Source organism: Equus quagga, chromosome 7, assembly GCF_021613505.1.
Source record: "Equus quagga isolate Etosha38 chromosome 7, UCLA_HA_Equagga_1.0, whole genome shotgun sequence".
In the NCBI taxonomy this organism is placed as follows: domain Eukaryota; kingdom Metazoa; phylum Chordata; class Mammalia; order Perissodactyla; family Equidae; genus Equus; species Equus quagga.
The window spans coordinates 118,701,693-118,719,938 of NC_060273.1; the positions used below are offsets into that span (position 1 = coordinate 118,701,693).

The following is an 18,246-nucleotide window of genomic DNA, read 5'->3' on the forward strand; positions in this document are numbered from 1 at the left end:
AACTCTGAGAAACTCTTCAATCTTCTGTAAATGTTTCAATTCATTTCCCCTTCTCATCTCTCTTTCAGTCAATTCAACTCCTCCTCCAGGGAACAACCCAAGTGTGCTCCAAATACGCCTGGTCCACTATCTCTCATTACTGTGTCGGCAACGTAGAGTTTTCCCAATTGAATGCTGCCTGGCATTGTTAGTTAACTGTCAAGTATATACATTTAGCCAAAGATTATAGGATCAGCATGAATTTCTTTGCAATCATCTTAGCACTCAGCACCTAAAATACACACGGTTAAATTTCATAAAATGTTTGGCAAGTGAGTGGTGTCAATGAGTCATCATCAACGAAAGGTTGCCCAGTTAATAATTCTAATTACTCACTTTTGGATTAGATTACTTAGGTTTTTTTGCTTCACCCTCTTATTTCTAGCCAATTTTACTCAATGGGTATCTACCAAGGATTGGGGAGAATAAAGAAGGGTATAATTTTCTTATGAATTGCTCTAATATAAGGAGCTGGGAGAAGAAAGATTGAAATCAATGGCTAAAATAAGATTATTACATTACCTGGGCTTTCTGGGATCACAATTACCATGGAAAATTTAAAATCAATTGCATGATCATATTTTGACTTCCAAAATCATTATAATATTATAAGTTAATCCTGGATGGCTTCTACTAAGTGAAATGTCAAGATACAATATTAAGTGAGCTATGGGTTTTATTTCATATGCACCTGAATTTAGGCTATCCCTGTTCTGTATGAGAGTTGGCTAAGAAGCTGAATCTTTAAATTCCCTCGGATATCTGTACGGCCGAGAATCTGGGTTAGACAGTTTTCCCTGTTTTGTCTCCAATCTCTGTAGTTTTAGTTGGGGGACCGCCTTGGCAGTGACTTCTAGAGTGGAAACCATCTAGCAGGTTTTAAACGGTTTTGGATTGCTGCCTGGTAATAGTAAAACCCAAAATTAATGAGACAGAACTGATTTAAGAATGATGAGTTTGAAACATACCAGAAGCCCCATATTCACCCTCTTGCCCACTCAATTTAACTCATTTCTGAAGGTCGTTATTATTTTTAAAAATAGCTATTTGTATTATAAATGTTCACAAGACTGATCATTTAATATCAACCCATTTCATTTCCTTTACTTAAGAAAATACTTTGTGACTAATCTTCACAGAGGATTATAAGTGATTTCTGGTCTCTGTCAATTTAGAGCAAATGAACATCCTTAATGCACATTCTACAACTTTGTAATTAGACATCATTTTGAAGTAGTTTTATTTGCTTTTGATGGTGATATCTGCTTATAATATTTAAAAGAAGTCCTTTTACTTGGCACGGTCTTATTAGGAATTCTCTAGAAGCAGGTTTTGCTTATATTTTGTTTTTATTTTTTCCTAGGAAATGTTCAAAACTAAGAATGCTATTTTACCAGTATTCATATTCTACTCTAAAGGGGAGAAAAAAAGGCAAATCCCAGAGGGGAAAAATGCAGAAGGCTCTGCTTGTAGTACAAACAGCTATTTCTGTGTTTCTTTCACAGAAGAATAAGAAGTTTGTGAGAACATTATGCCCATAACCGTGCATTCAAATGAGAGCCTCTAAGTGGCCTTTACAGCGAACCTTTGCAATGAGGCACTGGCTGAATGTAATTCCCCTTCTGGGTGCTCCTCCTCTCTGCTGGTCCCACCTCTTCTCTCCCTGTCATTATTAACTAGTGCCGGTTCAAACTGGCTGGCTCCAGTCTCTGCAGCATCCTTCCTCTCTTTCTCTGGGCTTTTGTTCAAGTTAGAACAGAGCATGGCTTTTTGCTTCCATGCAGCTTGTGCAATTAACATGCAAACTGAAAAACATCAGGGTGTATCATTCAATAACCTATTAATGACCTAATTATCTGAAAAGATAATATTAATCTAAAGCAAATATAACTGCATGTTTACTATTTATTATCATATATATTTGCATTCCATCTATTCTCTCAGTTCTGGTAGTTCAATACCTTTTATCCGTCGGCTAATTATAACTCGTTCTGTACGATTGTTACATTTGCTGTTTATGAAGTCCTACAGAAATATTTATATAAAGAATTTGAAAAGAATCCAAGGAAAGTTCATTCAAATATCCTAACTTTGTTTTTCTACTGGACAGACAGGAAGAGTAAACAGAACAGTCTTGAGTCATCTAACAAAGGGAAAATTGGAAATGTCACTGGCACAGTGACATTATTTTCAGCAATGCACTGGTTTTAGAATCAATTATTTTAAACAATGAATCTGTCCCTTCTGTAACAATACCTGTGGGAAGGAAAACTATTCTAAAGCAATGTCATTACCAAAATTCAAAGGAAATAAAAGCAATTTAAAGCATAGAAATATTGTATTTTGGTGAAATAAAAACTGACATTATGTAATCACACCAAATAGCTGCCACCTCATATTAACTGCCGTTTCCCTTCTAGTGTTGAGGACAAATACACCAACCTGTTACAAACAGAGTTTTGGCCTCAGGCTTCTGTATTTCTTGGAGTGTGCATGATTGTGTGTGTGTCTGTGTGTTGTGGGAGGAAGAAGAGGAACAGAGCAAAGATGAGGGCAATGTGATGGGGTGGGTGACTATTTCAGTCAAGGCTTTAGAACCCCTGTAGATGCTCGTACACACTTGATAAATCTAATGGGATCTAAACCAGCTCAGCGAACTGAACTTGGCCTAACAGCAGGCAACACACACTGGAAAGTGATCTTCTGCCTACATATGTGTTTTGTTTGGCTAGTCCAGTGTTTTCAGTAATTTGAATGTGAATGCCCTGAGGCAGGGCATGTGCTCCATATGTCCCCACTGTCACCACTCTCCATTGCCTTATACTTGTCTACATTTGTACATTTATGTTGTGATTGGCCCCTGAAGGCCTTTGAGTTTGTGACCCTATTTCAGAAGCTAAGATGAGTCCTACGGCCCAACATCTCCAGTGGCCCCTTCCAAAGCCTGCCTCCAAGCTCTTGATGCGTTTCCCTTTCTAATTTAGGAATTTCGTCTCAGAGGCAAATTCACTGTGACCATAGACATGGCAGTGTATTCAAAGGCCCAGTCTATCTGTCCCCAGTGTATACATTTACAACTAAAGGGAGCATTGTACTAAAACTCAGCCAACCCACCTTTGTAGCATCCCTTTACCAGTAATGGACAAACTTCGAGTAAGAAGTAACATCATCAAAATCATGGATGACTCATAAATTTAGAGTAAATGTCAACTACACTTTGCCTTTTAAATTATCTTGGATTCTTAGAGAAAGCTAGAAAATGACACAAATAATGTATTTTCCCTTAGAAATAGTTGGAACACTGAGTAGGCTCCTATATGTCCCCAAATAAAAGCAACTCGTGTTTTGGATAAGACAGAATCAGATTTATCCGAGTCCTTCAAAGACAGTCAATGGAGGGTGGTAGATTCTTAGCCTAGACATTCTTTTCCTGAAATGATTGCCATTCTTTGCTGTTCTGCTAGTCTGCAACAAATCCTAGGAGCTATTTACAGGAACAGTTCTTAAGGAGAAAAAGCATCAACAATGGCATTTTCAAGGCCCAAGGAAAATAAGAATACTAAGTTGCATGCTTGGGAAATATGTTATTTCTGAACTGCATGGAGAGGTGAGGTGAGGTAAGAATGACAGGATCTCTCGACTGTATTGGGAACTCTAAAATGTCATCACTGTTGAAGGATAAGGTAAATGTGTCCAATCTCTCTTAAGCTCTCCGAGAAAAGACTATTGTCTGCTTTTCATGAGGCCCCACAGAAACGGTCTAACTTCAGGATCTTTTGTAAGGATCACATGAGATTAGAATGAGAAAGTACTTAGAAACATGGAAATCACTATTCGAATGTTAGGTATCATTATTATTTTAAAACTAAATGGAAAGAAACGATACTGTTCCACCTGTAGAGCATTCCACCGAAAAGTTGTTTATCAATTCCAAATATTATTCCTAGGTGAACAAAAGAGATTTTTTTCTCTAAATTATTATCGTTTTTTCCACATGCACTTTCATAGTACTTTAATATCCTTGCCATTTAGGGCATTTCATTCACAATAACATTAATCCACAGTATCTCCACAAGGCAGGAAGAAATTCAAATGGCATGGAAAGTAAGCAGTGAGCCTAGAACGGAATCCACATTTCCTGATCTTCAGCTCAGTGTTCCATCTGCTGGGCCCTGGTATTTGAATAATGAACTCAAGTTAACCTTGCTCAAAAATCCATTAATCACAGCAGCAAATCAGAACAAAATGAATAGGTCAATGACAACCAACACCCTAAAACTGCTTTTAAGTGTCGTTCCTCACACAGCAACCTAATTAATCAGAGAAACTCTAATCCATATCTTGTACCTTATCAGAAATGGTCCTCTTCTTTGGCCACTGTATTTTAAGACATAATTCCAAGGCTTAAACTGATGGTATGCTTTTCTTTCATTGCCTTGGTTTAGCTTTGTTTTCTAAGCTGAAAGATTTGAATATGGTCTTCTGTTTGATTTACCAACAAATAAAATACATTACCAATCTCCTCCTGAATTTATTTTAAGTCTACAACCATAGTATTAGAATAACTGATAGTCTTCTACCAGTACAGATTTACAACAGAAAATATAAAGAGACACAAAAGCATGTACATATGTGGGTTGTATTTCTTGTGTCAGTGTCTCAGGCATGTGACAAGAAGAATGAAGGTGAGTTCCTCTGGACATAGTATCTGGGTTGAAAGATAACAAAAATGAATCCTCAAATCACCAACTGTACTTCTCCTACCAATACTGTACATAACAACAATCCCAGAATTATAACTTTCCTCAGCGTGTAGTGATTAATAAAAATCCTATCTGATCAAAGCTATTATTAACAATAAACTGGAATGTGGGCCCCAAGAAGGTAGAGATTTTATATGATTGTCTGCTGTCATAAACCCACATGTTGTGCATAGAACAGTGCCTGGCGTATAATAGATGCTCAATAAAATATCTGTTGCGTGAAAGGGAGTGGGGAATTAAGCAGAGGCTCTGGCTGAAAGAGCAGAGTCACATTATCCAAAGTAGATCACAGAAAGTCTTGACAGAAGTGATCAGTGGGGAAGCTTTTAATAAAATAATATCTCTTTGACATTGAAACATTATCAGTCTGACAGTTATTCTTTCCCTCCAAAAAGCATATGCTTCACTACTTATGGTAGTGTATTAAATTAGTCAATAAATTACAATTCAAAGCCAAGCAGTTCTAAAACTGAGGCAATCTAAGTAAGAATAGCTTCAAGTTGACAAAGTGAATTTTTCAGAGCAATAAGTACCACAACTGGAATGAAAGCCAGTAAATAAAAAGTTGCTTCTGCCCTATCTGACATTAAAAATCACTGAATGACAACTCCAAAAAGTCATTTATTATTTCTCCCTCTTGCTCCAACAGGCTGTCTGGGACTTCCAGTTCGAGATGCACAGTGGCTTCACACAGGAAAGTTCACTCTAAATGCAGACCACTGATAGCATAAAAAAAAAAAGAGAGGCGTGGGAGGAGTAAAAATTACAGCCAGAGTCAAATACAATCAAACATTTTTGTGAACCAGAAATAGAACAAAAATCAAGAGACTGGGCAGGTGCTGAAGTAGTGATCCTGTTGGCCTAAGTGTCTGGAAGTATGCTGAGACATCAGAAATTTTGGCTCCTGTGGAGTAAAGAGAAATGAAAATGTTTCACAAGAGACGGAGGAGTCCAAGTGGCATGTATTGATGCCCCCCCATCTCAACTTCCTAAAAAACGACTGAAACAGTTTCTGTTGACTATTGCCTGTGTTGCCATCTTGGGAAGCTGTGAAGCGGGTAAGTGCAAACACCAATCCAGCCTTCTGACCAGAAACTGAGTCAAGTCATCGTTTGGGTCCAAGACGAGACTGACCACGTCCCCAGCAGTACTTTGTTATTGTAAACCTGAGTTCCAGAAAAGGGGCTCTAAGTTTTGGCTGGAAGCTTCTGAAATACTACTAGACATGAAGATATGATGGAGGGAGAAAAGGAGAAGAGAAGAAGGGAGAAAAGAAAACAAAACAAAAAACCTGCCACTCAAAATGAATTTGCCAACTAATATTTAAGAACACATGAATAAACCTAGTGCAAATAAAAGGTTATCAATAAAATAAACAATTTAAACATAAATGCACTCCAGATAAAATTAATTTCATGAAACAATCTGACAAAGATCTTAAAAGAGTGTTAACATACTTTAAAAAAGTATGTTAACAATGGCCAGAGATTAATAAAGATAAATTTATCAATAAAAATAGCAAAAGTCTATAAAATATAACAGCTGGAAATGAAATAAGAATAAAGAAATATGAAAAAATACAAATCTTCAAATTTAAAAATATAGTTATTGAATTAAAAGATGAAATAAATGGGATAACTTTAAACTGAGATCAAAGAGTGAATTAATGAAAGGGTAGTAAATAGTGAAGAACTCACCCAGAATGCAGCACAGAAAGATGAGCCTAAAAATTATGGAAGAATATTTGAGACAAAGGAAAGTATCCCAACATATCCTCCAGAAAAAGAGAATGAAGGAAATGGTGAAGAAATGCATGATGAGGTAACTGGTGAGAATTTTTCAGAATTAAGGAAAAACATATCACTAGTTGAAGTGCACTCCAAGTACTGAGGAATAAGTAAGAATAAGCCTAGACCTAGATACATTATAATGAAATTGCAGAATCTTAAAAACTACAAGTAGGGGGATACAAATTATCTTCATAAGAATGACAGGCTGATAATCAACCTCTCGCTGGCTACAACAGATGGTAAGAAACAATAAAGTGATATTTTCAAGGTGCCAAGGAAATGTAACTCTTAACCCAGAATTTTATACCCAACCAAACTGTTATTCAAGATTGAGGGCAAGAGATTCATTAAAGTAAATTCTTCTGGAAAAAGAAAATTAAACTCAGCAGGAAGATATAATACTCAAGAAACAATGGTTAGCACAGCAAGTAACTATGTATGACAAAACTTTTATCTATTTAATAAAAAATGATAATTTTTCTTGAAAAAATCTATAAACAACAAAAATTTGCTAAGATTCTTGCTAAATTAGAAAGACAAAAATAATAACTCTAGACATTGTTAAATTTTTTTACAATTAAATATATGTTAAAATTTATCATTAAACCTTAATGCAATCCACAATTTTCAAATTATCAGAGAAAAATAAGAGGCTAAAGAAAACATTATCGAAACAACAGAACACAGGGAAAGAGAAAAATGAAGAAGAAAAGAAAAATGAAAAATATAAAACATGAAATAATACAGAAGTCCATCCAATATATCAGAAATCACAATAAATGTAGATAAATTAAATTCACTTATTAAGAAAGAGGGAGAACACCTGATTTAATTAAAAACTCAAGCTATTAATTGCTTACAAAAATCACATCTAAAACAAAAACACAAAAGAGGCTGAAAATAAAGTAAGAAAAAAGATATACCATACAAATATACTAAAAAGAGCAAGAGGCTACCTTAGCAATAAGAAAATCAGAAAAAAATATAATTTAAAAGAAAAAAAGCATTAAAAAGATATAAAAGGATACCTATAATAGAAAAAAACTATCAAAAACATATGAAAAAATATCAGTGTAATCTTAAAACATGTTTGGCAAAACCTGACAATTAAAAGGAGATAGTGAGAAAAATCCAATCAAAATAAAAATTTAAAACTCTTCTATCAGATACTGATAGATCAAGCAGATAAAAAAATAGTAAGGATGGAAAAGGTTTGAACAGACAAAAAGTTTGGTAACTTAATAGGAAATATTTATAAAAACTGACTATGTACTAAATTCTCCCTAAAATCTCAAGGAATTTTTGAAAATGATGTCATGCATATGACATTTTTGACCCAATACCATTAAATTAGCAATCAACAATAAAAAGTATTAAAAAAAATGTGATTAAAAATTTTTAAAAATTCAATAATCCAGCAATTAACTAAATTTGATCCATAATCCCAAATATCTTGGCCCTAGGAGAAATCAAAAAGGTTGTTTGGCAAAACACTGCAGACATGGCCATTGTCTCTCCCCATCACTTAGAGTGATGATTCACAAAGGTTAAGGTACATAAAAATCTCTTTGGAAATTTATTCCTTATGCAGACTATCACGCTTCATCATGGGAGATTCTAATTCAAAAATTCTGGAATAACTGCATTTTTTACCAGCATTCCAGGTAACTCTGATGGAGATGGCCCTCAAGCTATATTCTGAGAAACACTGCTTCCAGACATAAGACATTTGGACATCTATCTATAAAAGCTCAGGACATCTTCCTAACTGTGGTGAACACATACCATTGGTGTGTATATAGGGGAAAAGGTATAAATTTTGTGCTGCCAACAGAATTAATAACTAAAACAATGACAAAAGACCTATTAAAAAAATCACATGCCCATTTTTTCAGATTTTTTTTTCTGTTGAACATACCGACTATGAATTCCCATAAGTTTCAGGAGCATAATCAATCCCCCCTTTCTATATTAGAGCGCAAAACTCGCCCAAAGAGGTTACAGCTATCCCCCTCAGTCCACTGCTACCAAGCAGGGCTCAGGCTACAGAAATCGGGAGTGGGTGTCCTTGCAGATGCAAAGCCCCAGAACTCCTCCCCCTGAGGAGCAGTGAATAGGACTACTCACTCTAAATTTTTTTTTTAACTGTCCTTGGAGGATTTTAATTCTCCATTTCATATAGATCACTTATTAACTTATAAGGCTGAAAAGTAAAAACATATTTTACAATCAAAGTAAACTCCAGACACTGGACCCCAACAGAATCATCAGAAACGAGGCTCTGCGCATCACTTCCACCCACAGAGCAGAGCTGACACCAGAGCGCTTTCGTGAAGGGGGAGGAGGGCACCCTCAGGAGACACTGAAGAAGCAGAAGTGAAGACCTTAGTCCCCTACTCTGAGCAGCTGAATGGCAGACATCTCAGGGATGCGAGCCAGCATGGAATTGCCAATGGATGACCACAGGGTACCAGACTGAAGATGCCCCTACCTAGCATTCCTAGATGGATTGCTATTACAAGAGTCCCCAAGAACCAAAGTACAGCCACAAGAAAAGGCCAAGCGAGAGCAGAATTGCCAGATTAAGTGTAACATCGCCCAGCAGAATGGGTCTCAATTCAGCTATGATCAGATAGAGTTATATTCCTTACATATCTGTGTGGGTGGACTAAGATTCATACCCTCGACACTCCAGGCAGGATGAACCTAAATAAAACACAGGAGGATTGGAGAGCAGGGCATTTACAGGAAATGGTAAACAGTCTGTCATGGCTAAACAGTTAGGTGAACAAAGCTGAATACTGAAGGCTCTTGAATACCAAATGCAAAAGTTCTGACTTTAAGCTAAAGTGACAGGGAAGCATCACAGGTTTGCAGGCAAAGAAACACATACTCAATACAATTAATGTGGAAAATGTATTTGACAGAGAAGACAGGGGACTGGGAGAACAGTAAGTAGACCGACTCTTGCAATAATCAAAGATACGATTTTCATTGGGTAAAATTGTGTATAAAACTCTAAAGATGATCTGAATGAATCAGCTCCACAAAGCCTTGGCCAAATGAACCTAGTATGTTCTGTCATTTAATCCTCAAAACAAGTCAATACATAGGTCTCATTATTCCCACATTAACATGAGGAAACAGCCTCAACAAAGCTAAGGAACTTCCTCAAGTTCATGCAGAACCATCATCTCCTGCTTAGATAATTGCAAAATGACTTAAACTAGCCTCCCTACTTTCATCCCAGCCCCATATACCTGGATTCACTTCAGAAGTTATAGTGAACCTCTGAAAAGTTAAGTCAGATCAACCCACTCTTCTGTACAAATCCTGCCAATGACTTCCCATCTCATCTGGAGGAAAATTCTACTAGGCCCTCTCACATCTCTCTCTCTTCCTCTGCTACCACTCTCCCCACATTCCACTCAGGCTCTCTTACTGTTTCCAGAACAAATCTCAGGACTATGCTTGCTTTTCCTTTTATCAGGAATATTCTCCCCAGTTACAGGCATGGCATTCTTTCCCACTTCCTTTGGATCCCTGCTCAAATGATACCTTCTCAGAAAGACTTCCTTGGCCTCCCTGTATGAAATAGTTCGGCTTCCACTGCTCTCAATCCTTCTCTAACTGCTTCACACTTTTTCAATGCACTTCATCCCAACCTGGCATGCACCCTTGCCCCTCCCAACCCCTCTACTCCCCACCGACAGCATCAAATATCAACACTACAAGTAAAGGGATTTTGTCTGTTATGTTTACTGCTCTAAACAAAGTCGGGAACAGGGCCTGACACATATGCACTCAAGAAATGATGGAGCTAGGTCTCTAACTCTGATGCAACAAATTTGAAAAATCATGCTTTTTAAATAAACCAACTGATTTCAATCTGAAGTACATTTTAAATGTTGTTATAATCTCTGATAACAGAAATTTGAAACTATCTAAAAATTTGATGGCTAGTATTAATTACTAGCTCTAAAATGCAGAGTGTGATTATTTCTGACATCACTAATAATTCCAGTTTAATTTTATATGTATCATTATTACAAGGGGACCACATATATCAGTGTGAGACCAGCAACGGTGAGACTGTCTTTCACATGCCACTATGAAAATGTTCTCTATACAATGTGGTCATTCTCATCTGCATGTATGTATATGTATATACACCACACACCAATCCTACAGTCTCTGATGATTTTTTGAATATGAAAACTCTTCGCAATACAAATCACTGTTTACTGTTTGTAACACTGCATTCTATTGTGACTTACTATCCTCAACTGTTTACAAACGAGATATACTTGGGGATCTAAACGTTTTTACCTAAGAGGAAAAAATACTGGGGAGAGAAACACTATTTTAAAGGTATCAGTGGAACTTGTAATGAACATTTGATATCAAATAGATTGTGATTTTCTAAATTAAATATCTCTCTCCACAAAATAGTACCCAGAAAAATAGTACTGATCAAAACATTTGGAAGTATTTTCTTTTTTTTTAACAACAAAGCAAGCCCGTCTCCACCAGCGAATAGAGACTGAGTGCAAAAACCTTTCAGCTTAGAAACAAAAACAGAAAAGATGAATAAATATCCACGTGATTCACTGGGGAAAAGGCTTCTGGGCGCTGTGAGAAAGAGAGTTTGGAAAGAGTGCCTCCTAGTGGGTAGACTTACTCAGTGCAGAAGTGACGAGATGGAAAAGTACCTTTTACATGAAAACGAAATGGGGTATTTGGGAAATCATACCATTGAGGAAAAAAATTCACAGCCTTACAAACTCATTTCCTAGCAAGTCACCACTTCCTTGAATTCTCTCACCTGCTAAAATGATTACATACAGATTTATCCACAAGGAAAATAAGCTAAACTGCCCAGCAATGCTTGAGAAATCCTTTCTAGCAAGTGGAAAATTTATAACAGTTTTATGTGAGGAAGGAAAATAAAAAAGTGAGTAAAGTAAAAACATAAAGGTGGAGTCCTTCATGGTTCTCCATGCTTTGTACCTCTGCTCCTATGGATGACTTATTTTATGACCACTAAACATTCAGTTAAGTTTTAAGATTTCAGGTGCCCAAACTTAGATTAGCAACAAATTGCGAATGATTCTTCTGAGTCAATATACAGCAAAGGATTTTCAAGCATATGCTTGTCCAGAGATAGGTATTCCATATCTGTCCAGCAGCTAGGAAACATACTTATGGACTAATCAAAGAATAATGGACAATTATTAAAATATTTCTCTTAAGAAATTGTGTTGTCAATTTTGTCACGTTTGTTGAGTCATACTCTACTTTCCATACTTCATCTATATAAAATTTAGCACAAAAGCACTGATGATAGCAAAAAGTTATTCTTTTCTTACAATTTGTGATTTTAAGAGAGTTACTAACTTCTAAGTAGAATTGTATTACTTCTAGGAAAGCAAACATTTGTGCCTAGTGAAATTTATCAATTTGGGCAGCAATACAAGAACGGAACTAGGAAAAGAAATTTGTTTTACAGAAGCTCCATTAAGTGAGCTAGACACATTCTTCGATAAACGACTAAACTTTTTGGATAAGTGATCCCTTTCATATCGCCCCTCTACTCTGAATCTTCACTCTCTCCCCATCCATGGTAAAATTACAAGCTTCTCTGATGCCTGGCCTTTGCTTAGCTCTTGCTGACCAGTCCAATCTCATCTCCCATTTCTGCCTAACTTTGCTTTACACTCTAGTCATCTAAACTGTTATTTGATCCTCTTTCCCCATCAACACATGACATATTCCATGAGAACTATCTGCTTTTGCCAATGCTACTGGCTCTACCTGGACACATTCCAGTAAGTATCACCTCTCCTCCTCCTCCTTCACTTCACCCATCAAAAGTCTACTAATCCTTCAAAGCTCAGCTCAGATGTCATCTATTTCAAGTCACCTTGAAATGAACGAAGTGGCCCCTTCTCTTCGCTCTCATGGCACGTGTTTATAAGTCTTATCTTAGCACTGACATCCTGTCCTAAAACCATCTTGTTAGGTTTCTCCTTCTTAAAGTCAGGCACTGTTCATCCCTCACTCCCAGCTCCATGCGTGACCCATAGCAGACACTCTGCAAGTTTAACTGACCTGATTAGTCTATGTTATATAGGTTCTCTCACTGTGAGAGAGATTTCTTTAAAACCCAGGTAAAATTATTGTTACTAGACTTGAAACCACAGTCTTTTCTCACTTCCATTAAAGAAAGTTATTTATAAAAATGTAAGACTAAGTTGAGTTAGGGCAATAAAAAATCATCACATAAGCAAAGGAGAATTATAGTTCCCACTCAAAAATTTGGACTCATGTAAATCTAGAAATAATTCTCTAATATTTAAAAATTAAAAGTTTGGCTAACATCAGCATTTAGCCACTTTTCATTCAGTTACAAAGAAAAACCACACACAACACAATACTACTGCATTTACATGAATTCACATATTAAACACTGAGTTATAAAAATCTATGTACAAAACCACCAGAACAATGAGAAATATAATACCATTTGGTCATTATGAATTTAGAAGATTGTGTAAGAATGTTTCTGGACAATTAAGTTCACAATGAAAACAATTTTTTTCTTGAAGTTGGCAGTCCCATTCACTTTATTTGTTTATTTTTTAGTCAGAGTTTGCAAAAGGACTCATCACATGCTTCTAGCAACATATTAATTTTGTTAGACCAACACAGAAAGTCAATATCGGTATCAGTGTATCTAATGAGGAAGTTGTACATCTGACCCTATAGTTCAGGAAGCTGTTGCATCAAGAATCACACCATGATCTGTCCTTAAAACAGTGCTAAGACACGTGTTTCTCTGCCAAAGACTTTTAGACAAACCACACTAAAGAAAAATGAAACAAACAACAAAAGAAGTTTTAACAGGTCAGTCCATTCAAATGAAAATCTCAACACCCGTGGCTGAATTGAATGCATATTTAAATATAGATAGCCACTTTAAATTCATCTGTTATAAAGCAGAATATGGATGAACAAATAAGCTAAAGTATAAACTCAAATACAAATCTTCTTTAAAAATGATTTCTTAATGTTTTTGTAGTCCATAGTCATCAACGTACTTTCCTTAACATTGTACAGAAAAGAATACATATATATCTGTATATTAGACAATAACTTAAATATATTCAATGCAGTTTAATCCATATTGGACCAATTGATGACCAAAAGCTATTTAGAGAAGATCTGTCTAATCATAAATTGCAAAATAAAAAGATCAATACTAATAGCACCTTTTAACTTCCAAGTTGTTCTATATAGAACCACACACGCACATATACATATATATATGTACATATATATTTCAGTATATATTTAAATTTTAGATTATGCTTACCTTTACATACTCTTTTTTTAAAAAAACAATTCCTTTTAAATTGAATTCATGGGAAATCTATAACTTATGATGGAATTTTATAGTATATATTAAAATTAGAGGCAATTTCTGTCATTAAAAACATATATTATCTTTTATATACAACATACTAGATCTTACTCTAACATTTGTTTATGAAAATATCCTTTTCTCTAATGGTCCCTTTATAGGCATGACAAAAAATTATGAGCATAAACTGCAATTTATTCTATCCAATCTATGTGATACATACATGAAATGCTCACAAGTTTAAATGGACATGGTTTGGGAGGGGCAAAAAATGCATCTACTTCTTATGGAGATAATTTATTTGGTTGGTTTAGTGCTGAAAACATCCAAATTCCAAGCATGATTCCTTATGACTGTTTATCTACAGAGAATACAAGATAAAATACAAATCTGGTCACTTAGTATAAATCTACTGACAGCTACTATGCAGCAGATGCTCTATGAGGACTCCAAATTTAACGAGACGCAGTTCCTGCATGAGGAACTTAAGGTCTACAGGAGACAATGCATCAAGAACCAAAGTATATCTATACTATTTCTAAAGCCCAAGCTCCAGCGGTATCAGATCAGTTGGGAGCTAGTCACAAAAGCAGATGCTGATTCAGTACGTCAGGCTGGGCCCAATATTCTGCATTCTAGCAAATTTCCAACTGACACCAGCGCTGCCAGTCTGCAGACCACATCTTGAGGACATACAGCTATGAAAATACATAACATGGTTAGGTGACAATGAGCTAGCAAAAGTATTCAAAGTATAGAAATGTGGAAAGAGTGCCAGGAGACAAAGTCGGAGACCAGGTTGTGACTATTCCATACATCTGTCACGCATCATGGAGTTTATCCCATAAGCACTGTAGAGACCCCAGAGGGATACTAGACTCTTCTAAAATTTCCTTTTTATTGAATACGTTTGATATATAACATTGTGTAAATTTGAGGTGTACATGTTAATTTGATACATTTATATATTATAATATCATCGCCATTGTAGAGATATCTAGCCCCTCTATCATATTACATGATTATCTTTCCTTTTTAGCAGTTGAAGTTTTAGTCTCTTAGCAACTTTGATGATCACAGTACAATATTGTTGTCTTTATTCACTATACTGTGCATTAGACTTTTTTATTTTCTTGAAAGGAAATAATAGAACACCAACATTTTAGAAAGATAATTTTGACATTAGCATGGGGAATGGATTGGAAGAAAGAAACATAACTAGCAAAAGGTTATTTTAAACAGTTTAAGAAGAGATGTTGAAGGCTTGGACTGCAGTAGTGGCATTTAAATGAGGTCAGGAAGGGAAGCCCTCGAAAGACATTTACGAAGCTACGTGTGGCACAGACATGGGACTATCCACCAAAATCCATTCTCCTAGGTTTTTGTGTATAGAATTGTGGCCAGGGGGTGGCTGCCCACTTAAAGATGGTGTTTCTTGGATCTCTTACAGCCAGTAGAACGTGAACAGAAGTGATACTACTTAGGACTTGCTTAAGAGTCAATTTTTGACCCTGGACTTCCACTATACTCCCTCCCACTGGCTGGAATGGTGACCCTGGAAATAATGTGTTGAAAATGGAAGAGCTGGGGCTGGCTCCGTGGCCGAGTGCTTAAGTTTGCGCGCTCCGCTGTGGCAGCCCAGGGTTCGGATCCTGGGCACGGACGTGGCACCGCTCGTCAGGCCACGTTGAGGTGGCGTCCCACATCCCACAACTAGAAGGACCTGCAACTAAGATATACAACTATGTACAGGGGGGTGTGGGGAGATAAAGCAGAAAAAAAAAAAAAAAAAAGATTGGCAACAGTTGTTAGCTCAGGCGCCAATCTTAAAAAAAAAAAAAAAAAAAGAAAGAAAATGGAAGAGCTATTGCAGTCTGAGTCTCCAAACGGCTGTCCATTCACCGTGGCACTCACCTCAGACTGTTGTACGAGAAAAAGCAAGATAAAACTCCACTGGCTTACATCTTACTTATTATGCTTATGTATTATTATGTGTCTGTATATGTACATTATATATATACAAAAGTTCCTGTTCCATCAGTTTAGTTTTCACTTTTAGCCCCTACAGGATTTACTGATTTAAGTAGTTGTGAAAAGTAAAGAACACTCGGATTTCAGAATGACTAAATTTAACAGAGCAGACCACACAATTGAAGGTGTGCCCTTATTCAAATTAAAGAAAAGCAGAAGAAATTGCAGGTCTAGGGCGAAGATAACGAGCTCACTTTTTGAGGGATGAAGCCTACGGTACTTGCAGGTGGTGCTGTTGCAGGTATCCAGCAGGGTTTTAGACAAATAGGCCTGGATCTCAGGAGAATACAAGAGCTTCGCAGATGCCAAGTGAGGTGAGGAATGCACAGGGAGATGCCACGCAGTAAGAAGAGAAGGTTGTCAGTTATAGGACCCCGGGAACAAAACCAAGGCAGGAGGAGGCCCTAACCAAAGAGGAGGAGGAGGGAGAGGAACAGTGAGAGCAAATGAGTCTAGTGTCACAGAAGCTAAAAAAAAAAAGGATGGATCTCATAAAAATAAAGTCAAGTGAAAAATACAAAAACAGGTGCTAAAGAACACACACAATCACACATCACGGTATCATTTATATAAAGGTTAAAAACATACAAAAAATATGACATAGGACATATTGCCCAGGAGTACACACATATAGAACAAAAGTATACAAAATGCATGAGAATAGTAAACACCAAGTTTTGGATAATGGTTACACTTCCGTTTGGTCAGGGAGGAAATTACAATCAGGGAGGAACACACAAGAAACTTGAACTTTGTTGATAACGTTTTATTTATTACCCTGGGAGCACAGGAGGGCTCACAGTTTTAATTGTTTTCATAATAAAATTTTGAAATTAATTAAAATGCTAAAAAAAAAGAGCATTTCACAAAGTAGAATGTGGTAACCAGTATCAAAGAAAGATGAGAAATGGGAAAATAACAATGGATCTGGCAGGCAGCAGTTCGTTAATGACATTATATGAGGAATTTTTGTAAGTACAGAACTTGGATTAGATTTTTTAAAAATTAAAGGAGTAGAATTCCATGTTTACATTTTGAGCATTAACTACACTATTTCCGTTGAGCTATTCACTTTATAAGAGACTGTACAATTGTTTTACAATGAAAAAAAGTAAACATTCTGTTTTCTGCAATAATTAGAGGAAAAGATACCAATGAGATGATAATTTCTCCAGTTCATCTAATAAAACATAAATTTCTTGATTAGCTTAGCTCATTATAGGAATAAACTATAAAATGTTAATTATTCCCCATTAGCATATTAAAAATGTCTTATATCTGATAAAATTTTACAAATTCTAGGGGGAAGCTGAATTTAGAATAATGGAAAATAAAAATTGACTCTGAAGAGAACAAAGATCTTTTATTCAGGAAGCCAACAAACTATTTTCAAGAGTATTGCAAAATAATCCTCTTTCAAAATATTTTTCCTAGGGCCGGCCTGGTGGTGCAGCTGGTGGGTTTCCACATTCCACTTCGGCGGCCTGGGGTTCGCCGGTTTGGATCCTGGGTGAGGACCTACCTACCACTTGTGAAGCCATTGTGTGGCAGGTGTCCCACAAAGAAAGTAGAGGAAGATGGGCACAGATGTTAGCTCAGGGCCAGTCTTTCTCAGCAAAAAGAGGAGGATTGGCAGCAGATGTTAGCTCAGGGCTAACCTTCCGCAAAACAAAAAATTTTTTTCCTATTTATTCCAGCAGTGATGAGATCTCAAGCTATTGTCTGTGTTTCCTTTAGTGGAACTAAGCTCGAAGCTTAAGCTAAACCTCACCTGAATCACAGATAAATAACTGTAGTGATATTTTAGCAAAGAAAGAGATTACTTTGAGGCAAAACTTTAATTTTTCAAACTCCAATTGTTTTTCCTCTCATTTAAAATAATAATCACTACAAGATCCTGGTAAAATAAAAGAAAGTGAACTACTAATTTGAATTTGCAGTAACAGCATTTTCTACACATCAATTACAAATCCCAATATTATATTCTCTTAGCGACTTCATTCTGAAATCTCCAATCCATGTAAATATTATCTCTCTATGACTGGGAAAGACTTCCTATTTTACCTATTGTCCAGGGATATAGAGACACTGTTGAGAAGGATATATGAGACGAAATATATGAGGAACAAGGGTGCAGATTTGGACAAAAAAAAAATGATTGGACCAAATGAGTTCTAGGGTCCTTCACGATTCTCTCATT

At 36.3% G+C, this 18,246-nt stretch overlaps 1 protein-coding gene across 1 annotated transcript in view; it reads right to left on the reverse strand.

Annotated features, from left to right (window-relative positions):
* ADGRV1 (adhesion G protein-coupled receptor V1) overlaps nucleotides 1-18,246 on the reverse strand; it is a 456,854-nt gene that overhangs the window by 199,430 nt on the left and 239,178 nt on the right. The window lies entirely within an intron of this gene.